Source organism: Elephas maximus, chromosome 25 (assembly GCF_024166365.1).
Source record: "Elephas maximus indicus isolate mEleMax1 chromosome 25, mEleMax1 primary haplotype, whole genome shotgun sequence".
Lineage (NCBI taxonomy): Eukaryota > Metazoa > Chordata > Mammalia > Proboscidea > Elephantidae > Elephas > Elephas maximus.
In genome coordinates, this window is record NC_064843.1 from 49,218,270 (window position 1) to 49,232,551 (window position 14,282).

General features: G+C 43.6%; 1 protein-coding gene across 2 annotated transcripts in view; it reads left to right on the forward strand.

Annotated features, from left to right (window-relative positions):
* The first annotated feature begins 11,613 nt into the window (after positions 1-11,613).
* The window catches only part of SLX4IP (SLX4 interacting protein), a 244,489-nt gene continuing 241,820 nt past the window's right edge, over positions 11,614-14,282 (forward strand). The window contains exon 1 of one of the 2 annotated variants that reach the window (XM_049869899.1): positions 11,614-12,093. The gene's annotated coding sequence lies outside the window, so the exon portion shown is untranslated. The remainder of the gene's footprint in view (positions 12,094-14,282) is intronic. The other variant, XM_049869901.1, reaches the window with a different exon arrangement.

Consider the following 14,282-nt stretch of genomic DNA (forward strand, 5'->3'; position numbering starts at 1 on the left):
AAGCTCATAGTACTTCAGCATCAGGGCACCTAAGAAAAGGTTAACAGTTAACAGAAAAAAAAAAAAAAAAACATATTACACTTGTAAACCACAAGTAGCATAAAAAAAAAAAAAGTAGCATATCACACTCTAATAAAGGCTGACTGCTGAACATTTTTATAGTATACTACAATGTTAATTAACAAAAAGAGATACACTGTAGGCACAGAAGGACAGCAGGAAGTCACATCTGAGAAACTTATAAAGCAATACTGAATTTTTAGTCAGGAATTGTAAAGAAGCAACATTACCTACTGAGAAAGCCATATGAACCTTTGGAAACACTCATCACGGATATCATTTTAAAAGTATAATCTCTGAACCACAATGAAGTTAGATCTTTTTTTTTTTTTTTAATTACATTTAGTCACAACCGTAACGGAAGAATCAAGTGGTAATCCTGAACTATGCAGTACAAATTTAGGCTCTAATTGTCAAATGTTGTATTATATATATTTTTACAACAACAACAAACAATTCAGATTCTGAATTCTGACAGCATGTAAGTGATAGTGCTCCAACTGAGGCTGTCAAACACGGATTCCAATCGCAGCAAGAGTTCTGACTTGGACTTCTGGCTTGGACTTCATGAAATTTGGATGAATTACTGTCATCTGAACACTTATGTGCCAAACCCCTTGCGTTTTATAGTGTTTAGCCTGTATTACTAATAACCCTACCCAACAGGGATTATTGTCAACCCACTTTACATGAAGAAATTGAGGCTAATAACTTCCTGGAGTTACAAAAAAAAATTTTTTTTTCAGTCTTTAATTTGGCAAGCATGAGGTTGGACCCAGGAAATCTGTGTTCTGATGATCTGCTGGGTTTGTGAACTCAAGTCCGTGTAACCTCCAAAGACTCCTCCTACTTTTATTTAAGCAATGCTCATTAGGCTTCAGTGTTGGCTATACAGACTTGTGATATCAATGACCCCATTTTCCAAGTTCCTTTTTGAGCATAGAAGGATAACACAGGGCTGCTCAGTCTATGGGACAGGCTAAGGATTTGGTTCAATTGCACCTATATCAGTTTTAGTATCAGGAAATCTCCTAAATTACTGTAATTCTGTAAAAATGCTGTTAGAAAAAATTTTCTACTTACTCTTCACCTTCTAAGTCAAGATTAAAACTTAGACCAATGACTAAAATAGCCTGAACTATCTCTGCATTCCATGTATATATTAAAAATGAACAGAAGGCTTTAAGTTTTAGTCTACATACATACATTACTCCCAGCATTAGAATCTGTCACCAACGTCCTAATTCACATTGCATAAAGACTCTGTTGCTAAACTTAAACCACTGGGTGGAGAAGACATGACCGACTTTGTAACTCAAAGTATTTTATGGTCTTTCCCTTTCATAAAGTGCTCTGGGATCTCAAATGCTTTCTGCGACCATCAAAGACCATACCTTTTATTGACAAGTTTATGTTCTATTTTGGGGGAAAATCAATCACAAATTACTGCATCGTGATTAAATTTCATTGTGGTGCAAAAGTCTTTGGAACATTTGAGATAATATAAAATTTTAAAATGTGAGTTTGGACACAATTGGGGAGGTACTGGGTCATCTGAGGTAACAAAGGAAGAGCTTTCTTAAGATTTACTTCCTAGAGGGGTGGATAAAGGTGGAGAGGCTGTGCCAAAGACAATCAGCTTGTCTTGACTGACATTTGGCATTTCTGCCCACTAAACACCTTGAACTGAAGGTCTAGGAGGTATCGTCTTTCATGTCCATAAAACTTGTTGCCCTCGAGTTGATTCTGACTCATAGCAACCCTACAGGACAGAGTAGAACTACCCCATAGGGTTCCCAAGGAGCGGCTGGTGGATTTGGATGGCTGACTTTTGGTTAGCAGCCGAGCTCTTAACCCCTGCATCACCAGGGCTCCCTTTCACGTCCAGTCTCAATACTTAAGGTGACTTTAGCACCTCTAATTGTCATCCTCAGCATGAGGTTATCAAGCCACACTATTTTTAATAGATGGTATCCTTGCTATTTACCATATACTTCTCCATGATCACTAATATAACACTGCATTTGTCAGCTTTTTCCTGAATCATAAACATTTGGGAAAACTAATCTTAAAAAAAAAAAAAAAATCTTAGAAGAGAGAAAATTCTCATCGTCTAAAATTAGTGTTTTGTAGCTACTAGTCACAGTTTGGTGATCTTGGACCAAACTCAAAATCAGAACCACACAGGTACACTGTTGAATCTGAGTCATGAAGTGGCATTCCAGGCCCCTGGGCAGCTGGTGGCAGCCACAGCATGGACTCTGCTTCCTCTTCCTCGCAGGAGAAGGTAGTCTTGTTGACACTGAGGTTGGTTTCTGGACATGAGCCTGATGCTCTCAGTAGAAATCTGTCCAAAATGGTAGCTTTCCACTAGGATCCCCTCTTGCATAGGTGAACAAGGGTGACTAGCAGCTTTAGGCTCCTCTGAGAACTTGCAGCATTTGCTCCTGTCCCAGGCGGTCACCTTGCTTCTCATAGGGTTTCACACACTTTATGAACCAGATTCAAGCTTACCCTCTCCATCTTCTCTCTGTACAATCCTAACAATCTAGAACTCACTTGAAATCCCTGGTTACAGAAAAGAGAACAGTTTGGATAAAAAGATATAATAGTAATAAAGTTGGGATGAATACCTCAATAACTAAAATTTGGAAAAAATTAAACTACGACCTGTAACAGCAATCAATATTCAGGTTTTGGACTGTTCTCCCCTTCAAGACCACAGTATCTAACGTGAGGTACTGTGAACCTTCCTTTCTATTGACGTTCAGTTGATTCCAACTCATGCCGACCCCATGTGTTACAGGGTAGAACTGCTCCAACGGGTTTTGTTGGCCGTAATCTTTATGGAAGCAGTTTGGCAGGCCTTTCTTCCACAGAGCCATTGGATGGGTTTGAATCACCAACCCTTAGGTTAGCAGCCAACTGCGAACAGCTTGTATCACCCATCCTTGAACCTTCCTTAAGAAGAGTAAAAATAGGGTCTCAGATTAAGTTAGCTCCCTACCTTTAGTGAATCTTTGGGTCATTCCTAGGTTAAAGACAAAGTAAGTGCTCTACTTTGTTTATAGATTATTTAATAGTCTACTGTTCTTTTCAATCAGATTAATTTAAAGGTCTATATATCTTTCCCTAGATTTAGATTTAGTTAAATCTAGGTATTACTATCTATTTTCATTGAAAACTCTTTATTTGCCAAACATCACTGAGGCCTTCTACAGTACTTCCTGCTTTGTAAACGATGTAGACCAATTTAGTGATTAATTGCTTTAACGTTTACTCAATACCAACATGTCCCATCTCCTCAAATTCGCTGTATCTCATACATTGATTCGGCTAATGGGGGTGAGAGAGCAATAACTTTTCCGGCAGATTATCCTGTTACCCTTTGAGAGGCTTGGAAAATGATTATGGTCAGGATGATAGGGCTTTTTATGTACAAAGTACTATTAGGAGTCTTCCCGTTTAATCCACATAAAAACACTGAGAACTATCACTCAGTACATGTAAGAATCCATCTCTACCCAGCAAGATGGAACTAGCATTCTTTTAAAATGACATATTAACATCATGTCTGGCAAGTTCTTATTTTCACGTGAGGTATATTAAGAGACTGACAGCGGTATCCTAACATTTTCTCCAAAATCAGAGAAAAAGAGTCTATATCCTCCAAAAAATATATCCATGATGATTATAGATTTGATTGTGTCCCCCCTCCCCTACAAAATATGTGTTGGAATTCTGACCCCTATACCTTTGGATGTATACAATTTGGAAACAGGGTTCTTTGTTACGTGAACAAACCTATCAGTGTAGGGAGTATCCTAAACCTAAGCGCTCAGAGTGACAAAGGAGCAACACAGAGCAAAGAAGCACAAACAGGGGAAGGACAGATGTCATGTGGAGGTCACCAAGGAACCAAGGAACCCTGGGGCTAGAGAAGTTGAGACAAGGGTTTCCCCCAGAGCAGAGAGAGCCTTCCCCTAGAGTTGGTGCCCTGAATTCAGACTTCTAGCCTTCTCAACTGTGAGAAAATAAGTATCTGTCTATTAAAGCCACCCACTTGTGATACTTCTGTTACAGCAGTACTAAGAAACTAAGACAGTGACTTACTAACAATTGTGATTAACTGGGCTAATTTTTGGAACCCCTGGTGGCACAGCGGTTAAGAGCTACAGCTGCTAACCAAAAAATTGGCAGTTCAAATTCACCAGGTGCTCCTTGGAACCCTATGGGGCAGTTCTACTCTGTCCTTTAGGGTTGCTATGAGTCAGAATCGACCTGATGGCAATGGGTTTGGTCTGGGCTAATTTTGGTTCAGTTTTATTTGGCTTAGTTCTTAGTATCAAATGAACAGCAAAAGATTAATGAACAGAAGAAGCTTGTTATAACCAAAAAACCCACTGCTGTTGAGTATTACAGATGTCATATTCATTCTTAGCACACATAAAAGCCAAGAAATGAAAACACTGAGATATATACGTCAGACCACAAAAACTCTTTAAGGCATTACTCTGTATAGGACAGCTTCAACACCACCCCACGCCATCTTGCCACCCCCAGCAATTTGCATTTCAGAGATAACTACCTCTTCAATTTCTAACATTAAGGCTTCTGACAGGCTTACTACAATGTATTACCCTTCAAGCTAAATGGAGACCTCGTGGCACAGTGGTTAACAGTTCAGCTGCTAACAAAAAAGGCTGGTGATTCGAATCCACCAGCCACTCCATGGGGAAAAGATGTGGCAGTCTGCTTTCATAAAGATTACAGCCTTGGAAACCCTATGGGGCAGTTCTACTCTCCTACAGAGTCCCTATGAATCGGAATTGATTCCACAGTGGCGGGTGGGGTTTGGGGCTTGCTTGGCGCCATCTGCTGTTCTTTTGGACACAGTGCAAGGTACATTATTCCTCCCATGTCTTCACTGCTGCTCCGCTCAAGAGTATTTGAAAAGAAAAAAAAAAAAAAAGTAATTTTTAAAGAACTTCCACTAAATAAAATTTAATCATGAAAAGAACATTACACAAAATGTTAAACAATTAACTCAGTTCTTGTGACTGTGATACCTGCTGCAGCTTACTGAAACTGTCTAAGGCCTTTTCTCTTATGATAATACTGACAACTCTGTCTTGGAAGAAGTACAGCCAGAATGATCCTTAGAAGTGAGAATGGCAAGCCTTTGTCTCACTTACTTTGGACATGTTATCAGGGGTGGCCAGACTCTTGAGATGGACATCATGCTTAGTAGAGGGTCAGCGAAAAAGACGACGACCCTCAACGAGATGGACTGACACAGTAGCTCCAACAATGCGCTCAAACACAGTCATTGTCAGGATGGGGCAGGACCAGGCAGCGTCTCCTTGCTGTAGACGGGGTTGCTATGAGTTGGAACCAACTCGCTGGCACCTAACAACAAAAATCTGCTTTTGCTCCATTCTCCATGGAAACTGCCCTGGCTCAATATAAAGACCACTGATCCCACCTCTTACTTGATCTCTCTGAGGCCTTTTAATGCTTTCATGAAACTCTTTTAAGACCTTGACTTCTAGGACTCTTCTCTGGTCCTCTGTCGTCTCCTTTAATGGCCCCTCAGTTTTTACTCACCTATTCTTCCTCACCACAGAAGTGTTCCTGGTCCTCTTCTGTGTGCTCTTCCCAGGATAGACTCCACATCTGCAAGCTTTTGTTAAAGTGCAATCACTAATGACTCCTGCATCTTCCTCTCTGCTTTAGACCCACATATCAGAGTGACACTGTCACTTTACCTGCTTGTCCCCACAGTCTAAACTCATTACATAAAAAAATGGGTCCTCTCTTCCCCCACTGCTGTTCCTCCTGTAATTCCTGTTTGGTTAATACGGGCACTATCTATACCAAGCCACTCAACTCAGACATCTGGATAGAGTGGACTCTGCCCTTTTCCTCACACTCCTCATCACGTCAGTCACCAAATCTTACCGTTAGGCTTCAACATTTATTTACATAACCCCTCCTCATGGCCACCCTATTGCCACCGAGTTGATTCTAACTCATAGTTGGATCCCATAGAACAGAGCAGAACTGCCCAACAGGGTTTCCAAGGCTGAAATCTTTACGGAAGCAGGCTGCTGGGGGTTCAAACCGCCAATCTTTCGGTTAGCAGCCTTCCAGTTTTTAAAAAGTAAAGCACGGTAAATCATTTTAGTAAGAATGTACTGCCGTGTAGTGAATTTGGGGATGGGCTGAGGACGAGACTGCCTGCGGTTTAAGCTTCCACCTACCACTTTACAACTGGCTGGATGACCCTGGATGACTCACTTAACCTTTGCTGTTGTTAGGTGCCGTTGGTTCTGACTCACAGAGACCCTATGCACAACAGAACGAAACACTGCCTGGTCCTGCATCATCCTCACAATCGCTGCTATGCTTGAGCCCACCATTGGAGCCACTGTGTCACTCCATGTTGTTGAGGGTCTTCCTCTCTTTCGCTGATCCTCTACTTTACTAAGCATGATATCCTTCTCCAGGGACTGGTCCCTCCTGATAACACGTCCAAAGTACATGAGACGTAGTCTCGTCATCCTTGTTTCTAAGGAGCATTCTGGCTCTATTTCTTCCAATACAGATTTGTTTGTTCTTCTGGCAGTCCACGGTATACTCAATGTTCTTCGCCAACACCACAATTCGAATATGCCAATTCTTCTTCTTTCTTATTCACTTAACCTTGCTGTGCCTCAATCCCATCATCTGTAAAGTGAGAGTAATGACTTCCACGTGACAAGGTAACTTGTGCAGTTACCACAATATCTAACACTTAGTCTGGGTTCAGTGATTGTTTTTATTATTATTATTTCAAAATAAAAAATTACTAGAGTCTACCTGGATTGTAACAATAACAGGAGAGGATTGGAAAGATGCCCCAGACTCAGGGAAGTGGTCTCTATAAAGGACGCCTATTCCTTTGGGCAGTTTTAGTATAGATTAAAAAAAAATTGGATTCTTATGAAAGGGGTCCTGAGGTCTTTGGTGCTCACATTTTGATTAGGTAGGGTATTTCTGAGGAGCCCTGGTGGTGGAGTGGTTAAAGAGCTTGGCTCCTAACCAGAAGGTTTGCAGTTTAAATCCACCAGTTGTTCTATGGGAGAAAGAGTGGCAGCCTGCTTCCTTAAAGATTTACAGCCTTGGAAATGCTATGAGGCAGTTCTACTCTGGTTTGGTAGGGTGGATCTATAATGAGACCCCAGGATGTTACAGCATAGATAACATCAAGTTCCTAAACTCAGTTTCGGGAAAGCTAATCATGAAGTAAATAGGAGGGCTCAAGGACACAGCAAACCAGCAAACAGAGTGAGAATAAATTTCATGCTTGCTTCTGGTATCTGTTAATAAAGTTAGAGTTGCCAAATGATTAAATATGACAGTCCTAGTATGAGTGAAACTTGAACCGTATTTTCAGAAATGTTGTTGGTTGCTTAAGAGCAGAGGCTTTGAGAAACTAATGGCACCAGGAGGCCGCCATTGTCCTCAGGGACATGCTGCGCCCTCTCCTGTGCATAGATGTTCTTGCCAATCCACGAGACCCCCAAAATGAGTGCTCCAAGGTCGCAGGTCCCCTAGTCATTGGGACCTCAACAAATATGTGTGACCTGACCCTTAATGCATAGTTATGATCTATCCGGTTAATGAATATGCATTATGTTAGGCTTCCTTCTATTCCCTAGCTCTCTAGGTATGAGGCCTGTGTAGTCCCTACTTGCCTGGCTCATTTGGAAAACAAAGACATCCTGATTGCTCAGGTTATTTTCTGAAACCAGTCAAAGGGCCAAAGCAAGGCATTTGTCCCACAAATATATATAAAACATACGCTGTACTGTGCCACTGAGTGGATTCTGACTCAGAACAATCTTAGAGGGCCCAGCAGAGCTGCCCCATAGGGCTTCCTAGGTTGTAATCTGGAGCAGATTACCAGGTCTTTTTTACTGTGGAGCCACTGGTGGGTTTGAATCACTGACCGTTCGGTTGGGAGCTGTGCGTTTAACCGCTCCTTACAGTGTGTATACACACATATATACAGTGGTGGGGGGGGGGAAGAAGGTGGAGAAAAATAGAAAGTGTGTGTGTAAACAGATAAATCGCTTAGTACCTGGTAGTGTGACTAATGTTAGTTTATAACTTACAGGACCGGAAACTACTGGAAAGCCAGATCGAAATACAATAATGTATACAGTGTTTATATCATTTAAACCAAAACCCAGGTGTTGTTAATTCTGACTCATGGAGACCCTGTGTATGCAGAATAGAACTGTACTTGGTAGGGTTTTCAAGCAGACGACAAGGCCTTTCTTCTGAGGAACCTCTGGGTGGGTTCAAACCAACCTTTCGATTAGTTGTTGAACCACTTAACCTTCTGCGACACCCAGGGACTCCTTTACATCATTTAGGGTTTATCGATTTTCACTTCAAATATGTGTGAGATTCATGTTATTCAAATGCTTACTGAGTGTCTGTTACGTGCTAGCTGGATATTAGGCTCTAGAGGGAGAACTACCAAGGCTGATAAGGCCAGGTTCCCGTCCTCAAGGAGAATACACTCTTGAGAAAAAAGCACAATCCTAATGTAATGTGACTAAATATGGTATAAGAGCAAAAGAAAAACGCTGTGTAGATTAAAAGCCTTTATCAAGTTGACTCATTTTCAAAACCGTACCTCTCATTTTCTCCTTTACCTTTCTCTGAACTAGCCTGAAATAATTTTTATTTACTCCGGTTTCTTCAGCTACAGCAGTGAGTTAGTATCTATAAAAACTAATAACTGCCACCCACTATGACAAAGGTAGGAGCCATGTGATTTGTCTCACTGCTATATCCCTAGGACCTAACAGAAAGTGGTAGGCTCCCTTCCTCCTGTACAGGGTGGCTATTTTTATCCTTCAGCTCTTGGCTGTGATGTCATCTACTCAGACAGCCTTTCTCTGGGCACCCAACCTAAAGTTTCTCCGCCCTATCATTCTCTAGCACATCTATTTATTTCCTTCAAAGCCTCATCTACCTTTATAGTGAATGCTGTGATGTGCCACCCTGATCCACCTTAAAAACAAAGGACTTATTTCCCCAGCTGCTAAGAGTGTTGAGACAGCCCACAGCTGTCAGCTCCCTCTAGGACAGTCTTGGTTGAAGAGAGGCGAAAAGTGAAATACACTTCTTCTGGGGCAATGGGTATAAGGCCTGGCTCACTCCAAGTTGGGACACCTCTGAAGGGCCATCCCAGCTCCACGGGTTGGCAGAGGCCTTCCTGAGTCTGCAATGCAGCGCAACTTTTCTGTGTGCCCAATCCTGCTTCCTTCTTCCTTCCACAGGTGATCCCAAAAAAAACCCGTGGCCGTAGAGTTGATTCAGACTTATAGGGACCCAATAGGACAGAGCAGAACTGCCCCATAGAGTTTCTAAGGAGCATCTGGTGAATTCGAACTGCCAACCTTTTGGTTAGCAGCTGTAGCACTTAACCACTACACCACCAGGGTTTCCAATCCAAAAAAGTCCTCCCTAGGAAATGTCCTAAGGAACCTCGGTGGTGCAGTGGTTTAGGCGCTTGGCTGCTAACCCACCAGCCGTCCCATGGGAGAAAGATGTGGCAATTTGGTTCTGAAAAGATTTACAGCTTTGGGAACTCGATGGGGCAGTTCTACTCTGCCTATAGGGTCACTATGAGTCGGAATCCATTCTGTGGCAGTGGGAAATAAACGTCCTGCACACAAATCTCCTCAGTCTGCTTCCCAGAAACCAAACCTGGGACAATCTGGAAACATTTCATTCATTTATCTATTTATTGTTTCTTCTCCCATCACTAAGATATAAGCTCCACAAGGTCAGGGACCATGGCTATCTTGTTCACTGATGTATCTACTAACTCAACACAGAAAATTAGAAAGATTAATTGATGAAGTTAATGAATAAAAAAAAATAGATGGATGAAAATTGCAGGTATTGAGGTATTGAGGGCAGATGTGAGATGAAACATCGCCCCCCGTAGCAACAGAAGCTGGGATGGCTCCATGTGGGGGGAGGATGAACACGACCTCAAAAGGTCTCCTTAATCTCAAAAGAATTACGATCCCCCAAAAAGTCAAAAGCCCTGTGAGTCCCGTTTCTGCTTTCACAAGTTGGCATGATCAACGTTCTGGCGACCAGCTCCACGTCCGGGGTGGCCCCCGCTCCTAGCCTGCCTCGGGTATACACACAGGGCGCCCTCCCAGAGAGAAACAGGTATACGGCCTGCCCTCCCAGTAGAGGAGGTGACTGGAGCGCCGACGAGTCACAGTGTCCAGCCACAACTTGGCAGCGCAGGTGCCATCGGTGCCTTGACTAAATCTACTTCACCCAGTGCGGGTGCAGACAGAACACCTTCTCGCCATCCACATCCGTTTCATCAGCTAGGATTTACTGCACAGAGCGACTTTAAAGCACGTCTTTCGCCTCCTAACGAGCCAGCCTCCACGTCCCCGCCTCCAAATATCCTTCAGTGAGGACACCGGCGACCTTCCTGAGCCGGGCGTTGGAGGCACCTACGAGCCCCGCCTTTCCCCCCTGCGGCCGAGAAGAAAGCTAGCTTTGCCACCTGAGGTTTCAGAGCTCTCACCTGCCCACCAACCGCCTTGCCTCTCCAGGGCGCCACCGCCAGCAGGTCGCAGCCGAGCCCTACGTTGTGGCCGCCGCCGATCCCGGCAAATCGCGCCCGGCGCTGGGAGGCGGAGCATGCGCAGCTTTGCCGCGGGCGCCGAACCCGCTCCGATTCCGCTCCTCCAGGCTTTCGGCGAAGCTCTGAGGGAACGAAGGCGGGGTATTAGGGGCCGGGCCGTGACCCGAACTAAGGGGAGGATCTGGAAGGGCAGAGTTTGCCGAGGTCCAAGTCAGCAAATTGTTGAAACTGAAAACTTAAACTAATATAGCAAATCGGCTCTTCAGGACACAACGCCTACCTTATGGTGCGCTCCCAAGAGGTATTTGTTGACTGAATGAAACGATAGCCGACCATTGCTAGGCGCGCTTTTCGTCCTCTGGTACTCGACCAATCACAAAGCCACTGACTTGTCGCTGAGCCCCGCCTTCCTCTGAGGCTGCCTCCAAACCCAGGAAGAAAAAAAAAAAATTAACCGTTTTAACGTCCCTGGATCGGGCTGGAGCTCGGACATGCGCAGTGAGAGCCGGTCGCGCTGAATGCTACTGCCTTCAGGTCGTCCTGTGGGGGGCTTACGGAGACGTCGGAAGTTCTCTAACTCGGTGCCTTTCACAAATTAGACAATTTCCGCGGCGCTCTCTCTTCTGCTTTATGGTTCGAGGAAACGTTTTTATTCTCTACCATTAAAAAAAAAAAAGGAGGAAGTTATGTTTCCACGGCAACTTTTTTTTTTAATTTATCCGGCATTATGAAAGCCAACTATACTTCCCTTCCTGCGTTTTCAGAGATCCTCCGCATTGAGAATTATTGTCCATCCTTATGGGTTTTTTTAATGGTTTTTATGGTAGTATTTTTCCGGTGTCCGAAAGCACTTTGAACCACGGAAATGTTGCGTTTTATTTATTTATTGTTTTCCTTTCTATTATTTCAGCGGTTCAGTACTGTGGGTAACCGAGATTCGTCACCTGTCAATCACATTCATAGCGTTAACAAGCTCTTAAAAATTGGCCTTTGTCGCCATTTTTGTTTTGGGCCCAGTTTGAAAGCCGTGAGGTTATGAACGGAGGCCATGTTTCTTTTGGGCAAGTTCCTGGCGCTATCCAGGTCCCACTTGTCTGTTTCGTCGCCATCTTAAATCTTGGTTGTGGCTTCAAGCGAAAAGGGAAGCTGCCGAGATCATTTTTTGTCTGGGCAGCGGCAACGTTCCCAAACGCGCGGGGCCGCCCTGAGAAAGGGAAATGAGCTGGAAGCCAGAGTACCTAAAGCTGCTGAAGGTTGGCTTGAGAGCCTACCCTGCAGGTACTACTACTCTTCAGTCACCGTGGATAGTAACAAAACAAATAAAAGCCCGAACCCAAACCCTGCCACCATCATAGGTAAGAACATGGGGCTTCAAACAACCTGAAGAGTTCCTTCACTTGACCTGTTTCCCCATCTCCTCCCCGACCCTCTGAGGTGTTTTTTTTTTTTTTGCTTTAATTTTTGAGTCTTTCCCAAATTCTTCTCCCTGCTTCCGTCTCTCTTCACTGTTTTCAAATAGCTAAAACGTTGTTAAATATAAGGATCTAGGAAGCCTGAGCTTTAAAGTGGAGGTAGTAGTCCGGAAAATTCTTTTTTTTTTAAGGACCAAGTGAAATATAATGAACGGGCCAGGTATTTATATCAAGCTATGTCTGCTTGCATCCATATGATAAATATAGATGTCCTCCTAGACATTTTTGGCATGTGACATAAATACAGTTTGTGTGCGTATATACTTTCTATTCATTCGTTTATTTATTCACCACTTTTATTGAATACCTAATGCATGCATGGAAACTCTGGTGGGGTAGTGGTTAGGAGCTACGGTTGCTAACCAGAAGGTTGGGAGTTCAAATCCACCAAGCACTCCTTGGAAACTCTATGGGGCAGTTCTACTCTGTCCTATAGGGTCGCTATGAGTCTGGCAACGGGTTTCGGCGATGGGGCTTAATGCATGCTGGAAGTCCCTGGGTGGTGCAGTTAAGGTGCTTGCCTGCTAATGGAAATACTAGAGGTTTGAATCCACCCGACGGCGCCTTGTAAGAAAGTCCTGGCCATCTGCTTTCGAAAAATCAACCATTGAAAACCCAGTGAAGTGCTACCCCCAAAACAAACCTATTGCCGTGGAGTGGATTGTGACTCATATCGAGTCCATAGGGTTTCCAAGGCTGTAAATCTCTACTGAGAGAGACTCCCACATCTTTCTCCCACGGAGCTGCTGGTGGTTTCCAGCCACTGACCTTTCAGTTAGCAGTGGATGGCTTTAACCACTGCGCCACCAGGGCTCCTTCTGTGAAGCACCAAAAAAAAAAAAAACCCAGAACTAAACCCACTGCCATCGAGTCGATTCCAACTCATAGCAACGTTGTAGGACAGAATAGAACTGCCCCACAGGGTTTCCAAAGAGCACCTGGTGGATTTGAACTGTGATGTTTTGGTTAGCAGCTGTAGCTCTTAACCACTACGCCACCAGGGCTTCCTCTGTGAAGCATAGTTCTACATAATTAACATTTATGTGGCTGTAACTGTGCCAGGCATAATTCTACTGTGATACACATGACGTCACCGTGAGTCTGAAGTGACTCAGTGGAAGCTGGTTTAATGTATGCCAAGTCATAGGGAGGAAGCAGTAAACTTAAAAAATAACAACAAAAACGCCTTTCATCTTAACTGTGACCTCAACAGCTAGGTTGGGGCAAGTAACAGTGTTCTATCATTCTTAGCATTCCCTATACAAACAAGCACTCTGCTTTCTTCTTTCCCTATCCTCCCTCCTCCCTTTTTTCCCCTGCTGTAGGAATAAATTGTATTGACACGTCTTTTTTGGGTCCTAGATAGAGTTGGAAGGAGCCCAGGTGGTATAATGGTTAAGTGCTCAGCTGCTCATGAAAGGATAGCGTTTGAACTCACCCAGGCAGCTCTGCGTGAGAAAGATGTGGTGGTTCCCTTATGTAAAGATTACAACCAAGAAAATCCTATGGGTCAGTTTTACCCTGTCACATGGGGTCACTGTGAGTCGGATTCAACTTTATGGCACCCAGCAACAACAGGTACAGTTGTAGGTTTATTGGCCAGTTTTACACGTTGTTTAGGGCCTTGTTGCTCAAAGTTGATCTCCAGACTGGAAGCATCAGCATCACCTGTGAGCTTGTTAGAAACGCAGTCTCAGTCCCCATCCCAGACCTGCTGAGTCAGAATCTCCCCCAGGTGACTCCTTTGCCCCTTGAAGTTTGGGAAACACTGACTTAGGGCATGGACTGAGAGAAAGCCTGCCTCTTCCCAACCTGTGCTTCTTAACTGGATTCACAATGTATGATCAGTTTATTACGTATATTAAATACAGTGGACATTTTTAGCCTACCACCGTGAGGTCCAGGTACCCTTTTCGCATTCTAAAAAATTGAGAATTTGCCAATCCAGCATATTTTTATGTAGTTTCTGTTACCGAAAACATTGAAAATGGAGTTGATTTTTTTTGTAAAGTTTACATTGTAAAAAAAGTTTACTTTTCCTCCCTTCTTTTTACTATCTTCTGTGCATATTC